The following is a 16,844-nucleotide window of genomic DNA, read 5'->3' on the forward strand; positions in this document are numbered from 1 at the left end:
CAATTGGTTCTTCTGACCACGTCCTTGTCAAAGTGGACATCTCTCTGGCTGTTATCAGAGAACCACCTCACCGCCGTCGAGTCTGGCATTTCACTCAAGCCGACTGGGAGGGACTCCGAGCAGCCATCAAACTGACAGACTGGTCTCAACAAACTGACAGACTGGAAACAACTTGCCTTTGCCTCATGGAAAGCAAACCCAACTGAGGGCAATCTCAGTTCTTTCCACAAAGCTCGGAACAAGTGTGTATCTACCCTCAGGAGAGCCAGAAAACAACATCTTTCTCATCTCAAGTCTGAACTCTCAAACCTCTCTCCCTCCTCAAAATCCTGGTGGCGTTTAATCAAATCTGTTTCTGGTGTATGATCCCCCTCCATCCCTTCCCTTACCTCAAATGGCCGCACTGCTGATTCCACACGTGATAAAGCTGAATGTCTAAACTCGGTGTTTGCAGCTAAATCTTGTGTCCTAAACCCATCACTATCTCTACCCACTTTACCCAGTCGCACCTAACTGTCCCTGGACTCTGTATCTTTTTCTCCTGACAAGGTGGAGAGCTTGCTTTCAAACCTCGACTCAGATTCTGCAACTGGTCCAGACGGCATCAGCCCACGTGTCCTCAAAGCCTGCTCTTCTGCTCTTGCTCACCCTCTCTCTGTTCTATTCACCCTCTCATTTGCCCAAGGTCATCTGCCATCTGCTTGGAAATCTGCTAACATCACTGCCCTGCATAAAAAAGGTGCAAAAACAGATCTCTATAACTACAGACCAATCAGCCTTCTCCCAATCATCAGCAAGGTGATGGAATCCATCATCGCCTCAGATATGAAATCCTTCCTCTTCTCCAATGGCTTGATTTCCAATCATCAATTTGGTTTCAGACCAGGTCATTCTACCCTGGATATGCTGCTTCTGCTCTCCCATCAATGGATGGAGGTCCTCAATGCCAGACAGGAAATCCGAGCCGTATCCCTGGACATATCACGTGTTTTTGACACAGTCTGGCACCCTGCCCTACTCACCAAACTCTCTTCCCATGGTATTCAAGGCCATCTCCACTCATTGCTCGCAGACTTCCTCTCCTGTCGCAGTCAACGTGTGGCCCTAAATGGAGTTCTTTCATCCCCTCTTCCTGTGCAGGCTGGAGTTCCTCAAGGTAGCGTTCTGGGCCCTGTTCTTTTTCTGGTTTTCATCAATGATCTCTCGGACTCTCTGGAAAATCCTCTATTTCTCTTTGCCGACGACTCCACCCTCTGCCGTACCATCTGTCATCCCTCAGACCGGCAAGCAGCAGCTTCTTCACTCACTGCAGATCTGGATAAAATCACAAACTGGTCCAACACGTGGAACATGTCTTTCAATCAAGACAAATCTCACACTCTCACTATGTCTCTTCGAAAGTACCGTTTACAAAACTCACCCATCCACTTTCTCAACAATCCTCTGGAAGAAGTCTTTTCTTTCAAGTTTCTAGGTCTCACTGTCTGCCATGACCTTTCCTGGGAAAGTCACATTTCCAACCTCGCCTCAAAAGCCAGTCGCCGACTGGGAATCCTCCGTCGTGCTCAGTCCTTCCTCGGCCCTCTTGAGCTCCTGACCACTTACAAAGCTTTTGTCCGTAGCCTGATGGATTACTGCTCTCCCCTCTGGGCTGGTGCTCCTGCCTCCCACCTTTCTCGGCTTCACGCTGTCGAAACCAGGGCATTTAAGATGATCGGCATCTCCCGCAATGAAGCTGAGTGTTTGGGCCTCTCACTCAATCACCGCAGGTTGGTCGGTGGTCTTTCTGTCTTCTACCGACTCCTCTCCAGCCTTGCCCCCCCTGCTCTCTCTGCGATTTGTCCCCACCACATTTCCACAGGGCGCTCAAGGTCCGCCAACAACCCCCTTCTGGTAAAACTACCAAAATCACGAATCACTGCTCATCTTCACTCTTTCATTCCTCTTTTTTCCCGCCTTTGGAATAAACTTCCTCACTCTATTCTTTCCCATTCTTCCCTCCAGGCTTTCAAAACAGCTGTTCACCACCACCTCTTATCTTCCCCCATCCAAATCCTCGATCTTTTCTACCCCCGATAATCCACCCAAGCCCACTTCCTTCATTTCTCCTGCTTTCCTTCCTGAAAGTCCCTGAAATGTCCATCTTCTCTTCGCCATGTTCCCCGTCCCATCCCCATCCCTCTCCCTTCCACAGTTCACCTAATGTGTCTGTTCCCCACTGTTTTGTCCCTTCCACTCCCGCCCCTCTTGTCTCATGCCTCCTTGCTGTGAGTTGTGTGTTCGCTCTCATACGAGCCTCGACCAAGGTATACAAAAAAAAACAAAAAAAACAAACCCATTTGAATCTATCCGAAAGTTTCTTGTTGTGTAAATTTAAATTCACTAAGGCTGGGAATAACACAAATGCTACACTCGTAAATGATTTCTTCTGGAAAATGTTTGATAGTGTTCGTTTGTACATTGGAACACAAGAAGTTGAAGCGGTCGATTATGTCTCTGCTGTATCTGAAATGATGAAATTTATACTATATACATTCAGTGATAGAATGGGAAAGGGGGCTGTCGAAGGTTTTATTCCTTATATGTCAATGGGAACAAACACAGACCCTGGATATACTCAAAGGAAAGGAACGTATACTGATGATACAAAAGCAGTTGATAGTTTTACTGTGGCAGTTCCTCTTAAAGGTATATTTGGATTTTGTGATCATGATAAAGTTCTGTATGGTCTTAAAATTAGATTTCAACTTCAAAGGAATGACAATGAAAATAGATTACTTTTTGGTGTTGGTCATGCTTTTGGTGAGCAGAATAAATTTGTCATTGATGAAATGAGTTGGTATATTATAATTGAATATACTCCTAATCTTAAAACAGAAGAGATGTTGAATAGAAGATTTAACTCAAAGAAACCACTCAGTGTATCATTTATTTGGATTTTGTGATCATGATAAAGTTCTGTATGGTCTTAAATTTAGATTTCAACGACAAAGGAATGATAATGAAAATATATTACTTTTTGGTGTTGGTCATGCTTTTGGTGAGCAGAATAAATTTGTAATTGATGAAATGAGTTGGTATATTAGTGAATATACTCCTAATCTTAAAACAGAAGAGATGTTGAATAGAAGACTTAACTCAAAGAAACCACTCAGTGTATCATACCTCAAAAGAAGATGTCAACACGATAAACAAAACCAAACCACTTACATGTGGAATTTGGGTGTTCTGGAAGGAAAGCCACGATATCTGTGGATCATTTTTTTTAAAAACTAGATGGCGATACTGCGACTGATAAGAATAATGAATTGAGTGATAATGCTCAGGTGAAACAACTTCGTGTTTCTCTGGATAGAACATTTTATCCATGAGATAGATTGGAAATTAATTGGGAACAAAATGATTATGCTGAAGCATACGAGTCTTACCAAAAGGTACGTGAAAGTAATGGAAATAAAGAACCTATTTTGGATATGACAGCATTTAAAAGTTTGTATACAATCAATGTGTTTGACCTGAGTGCTCACAAGGAAACTATAAAGTCTATTCGAGTGGATACTTCCCGATAAATTGAAAGAGAAGAGAGTGAAAAAGTTGATGCATATTGTTTGCTTATGGAAGAAACAGAATTACAGATTAATACAGATAATGGTGTTATGATTAGTCTCACATAATTTTTTGTTAAACAAATGAGTGGCAAAGTACCAACTGGGGTATATGTTCATCAAATCAATCTTCATAAACAACATCTTGTGTTCAAAATCAAAATCCTTGGATGATTAACGATTTGTTAGAGATAACAATTTTTAAAAATATTCAATAAGAGAGACGAGTGGAGGATTTATCCCATTTCTAATTCTTTATTTGCTGCTTTAAGTGCAGTTGGAGCATTAACGGGTGGTATTTCAACAGCGGTGAAATATGCCAACGAAAGGAAGGCTCAACTCCAGGCTCAAAATAATTGGAAAGACAAAACAAAGAGTTGGAGAAACAAATTAGTGGAAGTGGTGTAATTGTAGATTTTGCTGAAAAACTTGAAAGTCTGCCTGATAAAGCGAGATTGTTAGTTGGAGATATGCTTTCTTTGATAGCACAAGCAGGTCTAAAATTAACTAAAAGAGGTAATGGATTATATCTTTCTAATAAATAAATGAGCATTGATGAGTGGTTTAAAGAATTTGGAAAGAATACAACATCAAATTTACATCTTGTCAAATATTGTAAGAAATTAAAATTTCATCATGTGGTTATTTGTATGAGAGATTTATTAAAAAACGTGCCTAAACATACAAAGAATATTATTATGAAATTCGAAGATAATAATGGGAACGATTCTTATTGGGTTTGTATTTTTAATCGTCAAGACAAATATTATTTTGATCGTTTTGGTCTTCCACCACCTGTAGAAATCATAACATTCTTACAGAATGGTGTTTATCAAACATTTCAAGTCCAATAATTAAATTCCAAGTGTTGTGGTCAATTATGTCGATATGTGTTATTTCAACTCAACAAAAATAAATAATTTTATGACATTATTTTTAATATAATATAAATGACTCATGTTGGTAAAGATGGTTCTATCTTTGGTGTATCCCAAGAACTGGATATTGATTAATCAAATTATTACACAAAGGCACAGGCTGAACGACATAAATATAATATAACCAAAAATATTAATATGAAAAATGCTTATAAATTAAAAAAATTATCCAAGCCTGACTGACGCGAATGACTTGGTGAGATTAAGTGATTTATCACTATAAATATGTATATATATATATATATATATATATATATATATATATATATATATATATATATACATACATATATATATATATATATATATATATATATATATATATATATGTATGTATATATATATATATATATATATATAAATATATATATATATATATATATATATATATATATATATATATATATATATATATATACATACATATATATCCTTAAATAAAACGGCCGTGTATTCCAAAGATACAGAAGTATTTATTTTATCTCCAGGTCATACAGAATTCACAGTTCGAATTTAAATAAATTTTTATCAAGAATGGCGTATCGTTTGTATGAGAATAGAACAATGGGGGTATGATATCAATGATTTAGGGTATAATTGGTCATTTAAAATTGACCTAAAAGACCTGGAACAATTAAATCAGCCTCGTAAGGAAGAATATTATCCACTTGGTAAAGAGAATGAGTTTTGGGGAGCCATGATTCGTAAACAACAAATAAAAGAATTGAATAAGGGTAAATATAATAATGGTTTTGCCCGAGTTTATATCAAGAAAACAGAAAAAAAAAACAGGATTATACATAGTAAGTAGGGAAATACAAAATTATTTAACTATGGGAAGATGGGGAGTCATAACATTATTCGAACATATATTTATAATACATAAATGACGGCAAGAAGGCTTCAAGAAAATGATCATTTCTGTGTCCACGCATCCCTTCAAGAAAAGGGTATTCTGTATTTTAATAAATATGTTCTACAACATAAGAATGAGGTATTTTCAATAAATGATTGGCATTATGTTGATGTTGATAAACCGACAACTTTAGATTCAATTAGAATGTTAAATAATGAAAAAAATTATAAAGTTAAGAAAACGTGAGGCTCTTTTAGAAATTCAAAAGAAATTTTATTGGTTTCCTGTTGTAAAAAAAAAAAATTTGGATGCAGGAATAACAAGAAATCCAGATGAATATATGTCTGATATTCTATGGGGTGGAAGCGATTCAGGGATAGTAAGGGATGAGGAAGGAGTTGAAGAAGAGAGAGAAGAGGAGGAAAAGGAGAAGAGAGAACGAGGAGAGGGAGAAAAAAGAGGAGGAGAGAGAGAAGAGAGAGAAGGAGGCGAGAGTGAAGAGAGAGAAGGAGGAGAGGGAGGAGAGGGAGGAAAGAGTGAGAATTAATAAATCTCAAAATATGGAAACCAGTGAGATTAAAAAAAGATTGGAGGTGTTATAGAAAATAACTCAACCCACCGAGGAGGAAAACAAAGAATTGACAAGTCTCTTAGCAATATTTTCGACAAAACGATTGTCATCGGCAAGATATTAATTTTAATTCAAGTTTTTCATTTTTTTCTTCAATAAATGAGTTGTCTCAAATGTAAAAAGAAAACTAACACTAAAAAATTTCATATTTTAAAAGTAAAAATAACAGGGTTATACAAAAAGGTATATGTTCGGTGTGTGGTTCAAAAAAAAATCAATTTATCTCCAAACACAAACTCGGAGGAAATATACTAAAGTTTTTATCAGGAAGTAAATTTACAACTACTGGAATACCAGTGGAATTACATCTACCAGGGTATTGTTTCTGTGGTCCAGGCACGAACTTGGATAAAAGATTAGATGAGGCAGACAATCCTAAATCATGGAGTGAGCCCATCAATAGAGTTGATGAAGTGTGCATGAGATACGATATTGATTATGGGAATACCACAACTTTGGAAGAAAAGCATGAAGCTGATAGAGAAATGTTGTATAATTTGTCTCTGATACAAAATCCAACCTTGAGAGAAAAAGTTGATCGGTTCATCGTGAAGAAGATGATCAGTGCTAAATTGAAACTTGGACCTGGAAATTCAAAAAACTTATAGGCCGCAATGATGTCATTAAGATTGTAGAGCAATTAACTGATGAATTACATAAACCAATCTTCACAAAGTTTCAGAGAAGGAAGGTTTATTCCAAGGAAGTTGATTATATCTGGTCCGCTGATTTGATTGAACTCAATAATGATAAGGGGTACAAGTATGCTTAAACGTTATTGATTTGAGGAGAAGATACGCATGGGTTGTCCCTTTAAAAAACAAAACAGGTAATACTCTTGTGTTAGCCTTTCAACAGATATTTAAGAAAAGTAAGAGAAAACCGAAAAAATTGTTGACTGATGAGGGGAGAGTTTTATAACAAGACATTTATGAATTTTCTAAAAAATAACAGTATTACATTATACAGTACCTTTAATGAAGGAAAGGCCGTTGTTGTTGAACGTTTTAATTGGACAATAAAAGAGAGACTATATAAAAAATCCACACAACTCGGTTCACAACAATGGTCATCTTTTATTCAGGATATTGTGGATAATTATAATGACACGATTCACACGTCAACGAATATGAAACCATCAGAAACATTTTCAAAATTAAAATATGAAAAAGAGATTAATGTCAGAAAACCTAAGTTCAAAGTTGGTGATATCGTAAGAATATATATCGGTGGAAATCTCATTTTGAAAAAGGTTATATTAAACGATGGACCAACAAACTTTTTAAAATTGTTGATGTAATAGATACGGTTCCTTGGACTTGTAAGATATATGATTTAGAAGGGGAAGTGATTTTCGGTTCATTTTATTCACAGGAATTACAAAAGACAAAACTAAGCAGATAATATCCATGGGAGCAATGGGTTGGCCCTTCACTCCCTCCTACTATACACCTTTGTGGACACTGGAGGGCCAAGTCCGAGGTGTATAACAGTATATAATGTGTGTCAATGGGGGACGTTCACAGAATCCTCAACTGAATAGTCAAGGCTTAACTTTTGTTTGTTGGTGTGTGTGTGTGTCTGTGTGTGTGTGTGTGTGTGTGTGTGTCTGTGTTTGTGTGTGTGCAATGGGAGCAATGGGTTGGCGCTTCACTCCCTCCTACTATACACCGTTGTGGACACTCGAGGGCCAAGTCAGAGGTGTATAACAGGTGGCATCTGCCGTATATAATCTGTGTGAAGGGGGGACGTTCTTAGATCTGTGAACCCAAAACACAGAATCCTCAACTGAATTGTCAAGGCTTAACTTTTGTTTGTTGATGTGTGTGTGTGTGTGTGTGTGTGTGTGTGTGTGTGTGTGTGTGTGTGTGTGTGTGTGTGTGTGTGTGTGTGTGTGTGTGTGTTTGCGTGCGTGCGTGCGGTGCGTGCGTGCGTGTCCCCCAACCCTCACATTCAAAATCTCAACCCCAACCATCACATTCAAAATCTCAACCCCAACCCTCACATTCAAAATCTCAACCCCAACCTTCACATTCAAAATATCAACCCCAACCTTCTCATTCAAAATCTCAACCCCCCACCCCAACCCTCACCCAACACAATGTCTTTTTCAAAATGAGATTTCCACCTATATATTTTTTTTTTAACGTTTTTTTTGTCTTCTTCCAATTCTGTCTTTTAAGGCTTTCAGGTTTGATGAGGCAGAAAGTGGGAGTAAGCCTGCACTTTCTTCCCAGAACTTTCTTGATCTTGCTCCCATCAAGCACCATCCAACAAAGAACTACATCGATAGGTTTAGATCCTAAAGAGTGATAGCATTTCAAGTCTCCAAAATAAACCCAACTTTCCAAGTTTTCAAGGTATAACCACATTCCTGTTGAGTTTCCAAGATATGTATCACATTGTGAGTTATCAAGCCAGAACCCACATTTCAAGTCTCCAAAATAAAACCAACTTACAAAAACTAAAACCAACTTACAAAGTCTCCAAGGGATAACTCATTTCCTGATTTTTTTCAAAATTTGTGAGTCTCCAAGGTAGGCTCCATATTTGGAATCATCTTGGCAGAACCCTTTTCCCGAGTCTCCAAGGTAGTTATTTAAACAATCAAGGCAGAACTCATTTACTGATTTTTTTCAAAATTTGTGAGGTCTCCGAGGTAGGTTTCATATTTAAAACCACCAAGGATAACTGATTTACTAATTTTTTCAAAATTTGTGAGTCTCCAAGGTAAAATTTGTATTCTGGCTCATCAATGTCGAGCTCGTTCACAAGGCCTCCAAGGTATAACTCTTTGGTTGGGTCATCAAGGACGAGCTCGTTCTGTGGGTCTTGGTCGCTCACAAGGTCTTCAACCAACCCAACAATTTCGCCCCAAGTTGTGGCAAAAGCAGTATTTTCGTTTCGTATTTCAGATACAATTTCCTATGAGAGAAAATAATAATGCATACATTAAGTTATTTAATTATTAAATGAGTCTATGCTTAAATCAAACTTTCAAAAATAGGAAAATAAAATCTTACCTCAACAGATAAGAGGTTTGAATCCAGTTCATCAACGTGAAGGTTTAGTTCCATACAAGTAGTGGAACTCCAAGCAAAATCATCCCACTCAAGGTCGAGCTCGTTCTTTGGGTCTTGGTCGCTCACAAGGTCTTCAACCAAGCCAACAATTTCACCCCAAGCTGTGGCAAAATCGGTATTTTCAGATACAATTTCCTGTGAGAGAAAATAATAATGTATTAATGAAGTTATTTAATTATTAAATGAGTCTGCTTAAATCAAACTGAAAATAGGAAAATAAAATCTTACCTGAATGGATAAAGAGGTTTGAATCCAGTTCATCAACTTGAAGGTTTAGTTCCATACAAGTAGTAGAGCTCCAAGCAAGCACACAGCACACCATTGCCAGCAAAAAATGTTTAAAATGGAGCCTGGCACACCATTGCCAGCAAAAAATGTTTAAAATGGAGCCTGGGCTTGAGGCTTTTATAGAGAAAGACTGGTGGGTGTGGTTTCCTTTGGAAATTCCCTGGGCAAGCCCAAGCAAGCCTTCGTTGGGAAATTTTCCAAAACCATAACATTCTAGAATTTTCTAGTGATTTCTTTGTGAGTCAGAAATGAATTGGAAATGACGTAAGAGTAGGCGTGGCGAAGGAAAAGTGGGCGTGGCTCATAAAACCTCATGGAAAGTGGGCGGGGCTTAGGAAAAATAGGCGTGGCTTATGAAAAATACCTCATGAAAATTGGCGGAGCTTAGGAAAAGTGGGCGTGGCTTATGAAATACATCATGAAAAGTGGGCGGGGCTTAGGAAAAGTGGGCGGGGCTTATGAAAGTGGGCGTGGCTGAGCAAAAAATAATCTGAGGCTCAGGAGGTAGTCAAACAAGAGCATTAAGAGAAGTTTATCATTTCGTTATGGCACAAAAGGGGTATCTTAAAAAATATAAAGATTCAAATGTTTTATTTTTAAATATTTTAGATAAGGATTATTGTACAAAGAAAATTAAACTATCGAAGGAATTTGAGAATGAACAAATCTTTATAGGTTCAATGAGTGAGCTAAACAATATGCATTGGTTATTTGAAAAAGAGTACCCCTTGGCTTACATGTTTCAGATATTTCTTTAGAATCACCTTTAACAAATCACATTACTACTTTACTACTTGAACAAATCTTTATCTTATTGCATTGGTTATTTGAAGAGTGCTCCTCAGTTAAAAGGGGAGACAAATAAATATACCTTGGGATAAAAAGGGGGTTTACTTTTTAGGGGAAAAAAATATGAATCGCTGAAAATCCCCCATTCACTTACATGGGGAAAAGTGAGACAGAATCAGTATATTCACCCTACTCATCATGTTTCTTTTAGTTGCAATTCAGATAAACTTTTGTTTTGAGATTTCAAATTGAGAATCCTTTACCTAAGGACTTTGTCAATCTGTTAATTGAGGATAAGGAAAAGTTACTGAGGATTAAATCAAGATTAAAAAAAAAATGGCAGTTGCTCTGGAACTATTTGTGAATGAAACTGTAAATTGTATAGCAGATGTGAATGTTAAAATGGTAACTGTGCAAAATAAGTTTGGATTTGGTTGTTGAAGAAATAGATTACTTTCATATTTTGGGATAAATGATGGAATATTTTTGGGAAAAGAATTATTGATCGCAAATTGAAACCCTGATAAAGACTGTTTGCTTTTACATGGAAATAGCAAATGAGATGAATGTTTTGAGTACACATACAACTGAGATTTCTGTATATTTTAGTTCTCATTTAGGGAAATAATAAGGAAAGAGTTCAAATATTTGTAATGCAAGTTGAATGCTTTGGAAGAACCTTTGTCAGTCTTGTGGAAATACATGAGCCCATTATGTTTACTGATGAATAATCAATGTTAACTTTGGTTTTGTTTGTTTCGGAGTGTTGAATGCAGTTAAACTATGAAATGTACGATTTTGTCTAAATGAAGCTTGGAAAGAACTTCCACACAAAGAATGGACGATGGAAGAACCCAGATTTTGGTGATTGAGCATTCAACACGTGATCATGCCCCTTCCTGAGGTGATATGATGAAGGAAATGGAAAAAGAAAGAAAAAACCCATTGAGAAGGTTGAGCAAAATCTTAACGTCGATGTTGTGTGGTGCCTGCCTGAAGGAATATTCTCAGCCATACTCACGATTGCTGCTCTGCAAATACATCATGAACTTGCTGTGGTTACTTCAATGTACGACAGGCCCGGAGTTCCACACTGCACTCCTTCAACCCAGTGTCTGGCCCAAGCTTGTACTTGCCCACATCTACCTTCTCCTCAGCTCAAGGAGTGCTTCGATTGTGTTTCCCGTTGGGTGCTGCTCTATCCACACCCTGACCTATTTATCTTCTGACTTCGGGTAGCATGTTTTCAATGTGTGACACATGCTGATGAACAGGCCATAAATTAAATGGCAATTCACTCATTTTCTGATATGAGCACTCGCCGCCATTGTTGATTGAACTTGAGTAATGGAAATCTTTTCTCCTTCAGGAACGGGACATGGTAATCATGTGTAAGAAAAATTATTCAAATTTTCCTCAAAAAAAAAAAAAACGGGGGAGTGTGGGGGAAAAATTTATATTAATCTATCTATAATTCCAGCAATCTCTGTGTGTGTGTCTGTCTGTCTGTCTGCGACCGCCGTTTCTCGACGACCGCCGGTCCGATCGGATTGAAACTTGCCAGGAATATGCCGCGTATGTGCCTTTTCGAGGTTTGATATCAATCGGATGAGCGGTTCCCAAGTTACGGCCATTTATCTGTCGACCAATGACAAGACACGGTGCTATGACGTCACAATTAATATTTATTTATTTATTTTTTATTGTTTTTTTTTTTTTGCACAATTGACGGTCCAATCTGATTGAAACTTGCCAGGAATATTGCTGGGGACCCGCGGATGTGCCTTTTCACGGTTTGATGTTAATCGGATAAGCGGTTCCCAAGTTACGGCCATTTATCTGTCAACCAATGACAAGACACAGTGCTCTGACATCACAAATGACGTCACATTAATGTTTATTTCTTTCTTTCTTCTTATTAATTTTTTTGCACGATTGACGGTCCGATCTGATTGAAACTTGCCAGAAATATTGCTGGGGACCCGCGGATGTGCCTTTTCGAGGTTTGATATTAATCGGACGAGCAGTTCCCAAGTTACCGCCATTTATCTGTCGACCAATATCTGCGAGAGAGGGGGACGGGAGAGGGGGGGATGAGAGTGGGGGCGAGACAGAGGGGCGAGAGAGGAAGGGCGAGACTCGGGGGGATAGAGGGGGGATATAAGGGGGCAAGAGTGGGGGGAGATAGAGAGGGGGTGAGAGGGGGCGAGAGAGGGGGTGCGAGAGAGGGGGTTGAGAGTGGGGGGCGAGAGAGGGGGGCGATAGAGAGGTGGGCGAGAGAGGGGGGACGAGAGAGAGGGAGCGAGAGAGATGGGCGAGAGAGGGCTGCACATACTGGCACTCACCTACGGGCATGCACCTACGGGCCAGCCCCAATGGGCCCGAACTAGTGTATTCTAAATTGTAACAAATGGAGTTTTAGAAATGTAACTTTTATGCTTCAAGTTGAATTGGCTGTTCTTTCTGGCCAAGAGACTTTTGCCCTAAATGATGATAAATGTCTTGGTCTGGAGCAGAGTGACCTGAGCTGATAACAGCGAACCTTTGCCTCAAAATGTACGAAGTGGCTTCTCGTCTGAAGGACACGTCTGCAGTCTGGGTTGATTGCCCCCACCACTCTCTCATGAAAGTATAAAATGCTTTGAAATGTAAAATTGTTTCAGTGCAAGTACCTGAGAAAGTATTAGAATCTCAGTGGCTTGTGCTCCTTGGAACTGACCGAGTACCAAGTTAGAAGAAAACTCTCTGATGTAATGTGGAAGTGAATTGAATCGGGTTGATCTAATTGTTAACTAAAGTAAGAATATATTAAATAGAACCAAAAAAATATTGCAATCAATGGGGATTCTTAAGTTCATTGTATGAAGATGAAAAGTGTATGGTGTATAATGAGAAAATAAATTGTTTCCAAAGGAAGGACTTGAGTGGACGTCGGTTTTCAGTGTCAATGGGTTTTATGCAGGATTTTATAACCAAATCGGACAAATGTTAAACTCTGTCTGAAGTCAAATGGGATTCCACAATCGGCCAGGTGGAATCCTTCAACGATCACAACAAGGTGAGTAAAAAAATCCACATCAGGGGGAAGCAACGTTGATTCCCACCAGACTCCCCGCAATTGTAGGTCATCGCTCACGGATAAATCCGTGACGCGGCGGGTCGTTTAACCGACCGTGGATGAAAATAACACAACCACGTGGCCTCAGGTCTTCCTGTCTAGAATCAGGTTACCTAATTAACCATGTGGTTTAACTTCCGGGAAACCACACAATCGGTAGTCCTTGTCCGAACCGGATCACTCTACCAACTACCGACTACCTTTCCGGATCCGATGCAATCGAGCGGCACTGCCAAGGACGTACCGGCGAGAAGGAACGGATTGTTGGGAATAAAGACCTGGCTAAACTCAGATTCGAATCATGCTGGACCAATGGAGGAAAAGACAAAGATGAGCTGGGACCATTTCCACAATTATTTATTTACAATAAAGCAGGGAAAAGCATGTGGCACAACAAAAAAGTTTATTCGGAATGTAATGCAGGGGAAAGATGAGAGAGGTGTGGGGTGCGGTAATTTTACAAACAACTTACAAAAGCAGCCACAGTGCAGACTTGACGAGAGATTAATAAAAGCAACAACAATCACAACAATGAAGATCTTACACAGGCTTATCTAACGGACAGGCGCCAACACACTCAGACACACAGTCAGACAAAATAAACCCAATGAAAGGCAAAGGACTTTTGCAGCCATGGAGGGAGGGAGTTGAGGTCACAGTTTTTGGTACCTGAGAGTTTCGGAGGAAGGGATGCTCCGTGGTACGGCACCCGACAAAAGCTGTGCAGCTCGGTCCACAGCCGCACGTGTGGTAATTGTGTCTGCAGCAGGAGCTTGAGTGGATGAGAGCGGAGTCCAAAATGGCGAGAGTTGAGCAGTAGCAGGACCAGACAAGAGGTTTGGTCAAGGTAGTGTGGGCGAGGACCTGTACAGTCGGCGGGTCGTCGAGGCGAGACGTAGGCAGAGCCAGACAGCAGGAACACTTTCACAACAATTCTATTCAACCTCTCCAACTTGCAATTCTCTTCAACGACCAAACAACTCGCAATTCTCTTCAACCTCTCCAATGACCCGCAAAACTAACTATGCAACAACACGGAGGTCCGTGCTTTTACAGCCAGGAGGTCGGGGAGGAGCCATGGCAAACCGACGTCATCGTCCGATCCGAGCATCCCGATTGGACAGTGCTTTCATGTGGTCTGCCTTCCTGGGCAGGGTTTTGGCCAGGCGCTAGTTTGGCCAGCCCACACCGCTTGTCTGGGTTTGGGAAGGTGGATGCCGATGCGACTTCCACAGCGAACGTCGGGATTTGCTTCTGAAAATGAGTCACTGGGTTGACGGTGCTACGCTGTGGGAAGCAAAACGAGGGTAGCAAGCGCCATGAGGGCACCGTGGAACGTAAAAGGAGGGTGGGGATCAAATAAAAGGGGGAAAATGATTTATTAATCCTAACTATAGCCCATCGCAAAGCACCCCGTGTCTTCCCACTACACAAAAGGAAGGAATCTATCTGCAGGTATATAAATGGAATAACTGTCTTGGGACACCTGTCTGTTGTATGCATTCGGTTGCAAGATAGGAACAATATCATAGCAGGAGGGATAGGAACATCGTGAGTGAGGTCATGTAATCAGGTTACGTCACGTATCAGTGCTTGTGATTAGGCCGTTATGAGCAAAAGAGGGTAGGAGAGACAAAGAGCAAATAAGGCTGTGATATTTAACCCCCCGGGGATCTTTGACTGATCGAGGGTTAAACATGACCATCACCGCCGTGCCTCAACACAGAGCTCCATTTCCTGTGTGTTTTGTATTTTACGGCGATGGCCCCGCTTCACACAGGAGCGACAAAGGTTTCATAGGCTTTAACTGTGACCTGCACCAGACTGCACGGACAACCAACTGAGGTAAACGCCAAAAAGGTATGGCAGAGCAAAAGTCAGCTATTGCTGCTGTGTTTGCTGCTGGTCTTGCATCTTGCTGTTGAGGAGTGAAGGCTGCTCTGAATGCAGCTTTTGAAAGTAGTTTTTTGACATGTTTGCTTCTTGTACATGTATTTTTGGTTGTGCTTAGCAGTGACAGTGCATACCACCTACGGGTACTTTGTTTTTTTGCATACTTGGTCGAGGCTCGTATGAGAGCGAACACACAACGCACAGCAAGGGAGGCATGAGACAAGAGGGGTGGGAGTGGGAAGGACAAAACGGTGGAGAACAAAGACTTGAGGAGATCTCTGGAAGGGAGAGGGATTGGGTGGGGAACATGGGGTATACAAGATGGACAGTACAGGGACTTTCAGGAAGGAAAGCAGGGAATTTGAAGGAGGTGAGTTTGGGGGTGGATTAACGAGGGGAGAAAAGATCGAGGATTTGGGTGGGGGACGATAAGAGGTGGTGGTGAACAGCTGTTTTGAAAGCCTCGAGGGAAGAATGGGAATGAATAGAGTGAGGAAGTTTATTCCAAAGGCAGGAAAAAAGAGGAATGAAAGAGTGAAGGTGAGCAGTGATTCATGATTTTGGTAGTTTTGCCAAAAGGGGATTGTTGGGTGACCTTGAGCGCCCTGCGGAAATATGGTTGGGACAAATCGCAGAGAGAGCAGGGGGGGGGCGAGACCGGAGAGGAGACGGTAGAAGACAAAGACCACCGACCTGCCTGCGGTGAGAGAGTCAGTGGCCCAAATACTCAGCCTCATCGTGGGAGAAACCAATGATCCGAAATGCCTTGGTTTCTATTGCGTGAAGCTGAGAAAGGTGAGAGGCAGGAGCACCATCCCACAAGGGAGAGCAGTATTCCATCAGGCTGTGGCCAAAAGCTGTGTATATGGTCAGGAGCTCAGGTGGGTAAAGGAAGGACTTTGAATGATGGAGGATTCCCAGTCGGCGACTGGATTTGGAGGCCAGGTTGGAAATGTGGCTTTCCCAGGGCAGATCGTGGCAGATAATGAGACCCAGAAGTTTGAATGAAAGAACTTCTTCCAGAGGAGTGTTGAGAATGCAGATGGGGGGTGGGTCCAAACGGTCCTTTCGGAAAGGCATAGTGAGAGTGTGAGATTTGTCAGCATTGAAAGACATGTTCCACGTGTTGGACCAGTTTGTGATTTTACCCAGATCTGCAGAGAGCGAAGTAGCTGCTGCTTGCCGGTTTGAGGGATGAAAGATAGTACGACAGAGGGTGGAGTCATCAGCAAAGAAATAAGTAGGATTTTCCAGAGAGTCGGAGAGATCATTGATGAAAACCAGAAAAGAACAGGGCCCAGAATGCTGCCTTGAGGAATTCCAGCCTGGACAGGAAGAGGGGATGAAAGAACTCCATTTAGGGCCACACATTGGCTGTGACAGGAGAGGAAGTCTGCGAGGAAGTTTTTTGCCCATGAATTAAGACTGTATACATATTGCGGGGTCGTGTCGGTGACTCAACAGTGAACTCTGTACATAATATTCTCAAAATGAGCTTGGTTGGGCAATTTGAGGGGAAGGGAAGGCGGGAGGTTCTCGCTTTATATTTGGTTGGGGGACTTGAGGAGAAGGTGGTGGGGGGAGGGGTTATTGACTTGCATTTGGTCGTGGGAACTGAGAAAATGGGGTGCGGGGGGGGGTAG

At 40.7% G+C, this 16,844-nt stretch overlaps 1 long non-coding RNA gene across 1 annotated transcript; it reads right to left on the reverse strand.

The window, feature by feature from the left end:
* Positions 1-7,090: 7,090 nt before the first annotated feature.
* Positions 7,091-11,196, reverse strand: LOC147022701 (uncharacterized). Its single transcript, XR_015059876.1, has 2 exons — positions 9,054-11,196; positions 7,091-8,955 (listed from the first exon to the last, which is right to left on the reverse strand). It is a non-coding gene; the product is annotated as an uncharacterized LOC147022701 (long non-coding RNA).
* Between the last annotated feature and the right edge of the window lie 5,648 nt (positions 11,197-16,844).

Source organism: Eptatretus burgeri, chromosome 7 (assembly GCF_056783735.1).
Source record: "Eptatretus burgeri isolate ZD-2024b chromosome 7, Ebu_testis_v1, whole genome shotgun sequence".
Lineage (NCBI taxonomy): Eukaryota > Metazoa > Chordata > Myxini > Myxiniformes > Myxinidae > Eptatretus > Eptatretus burgeri.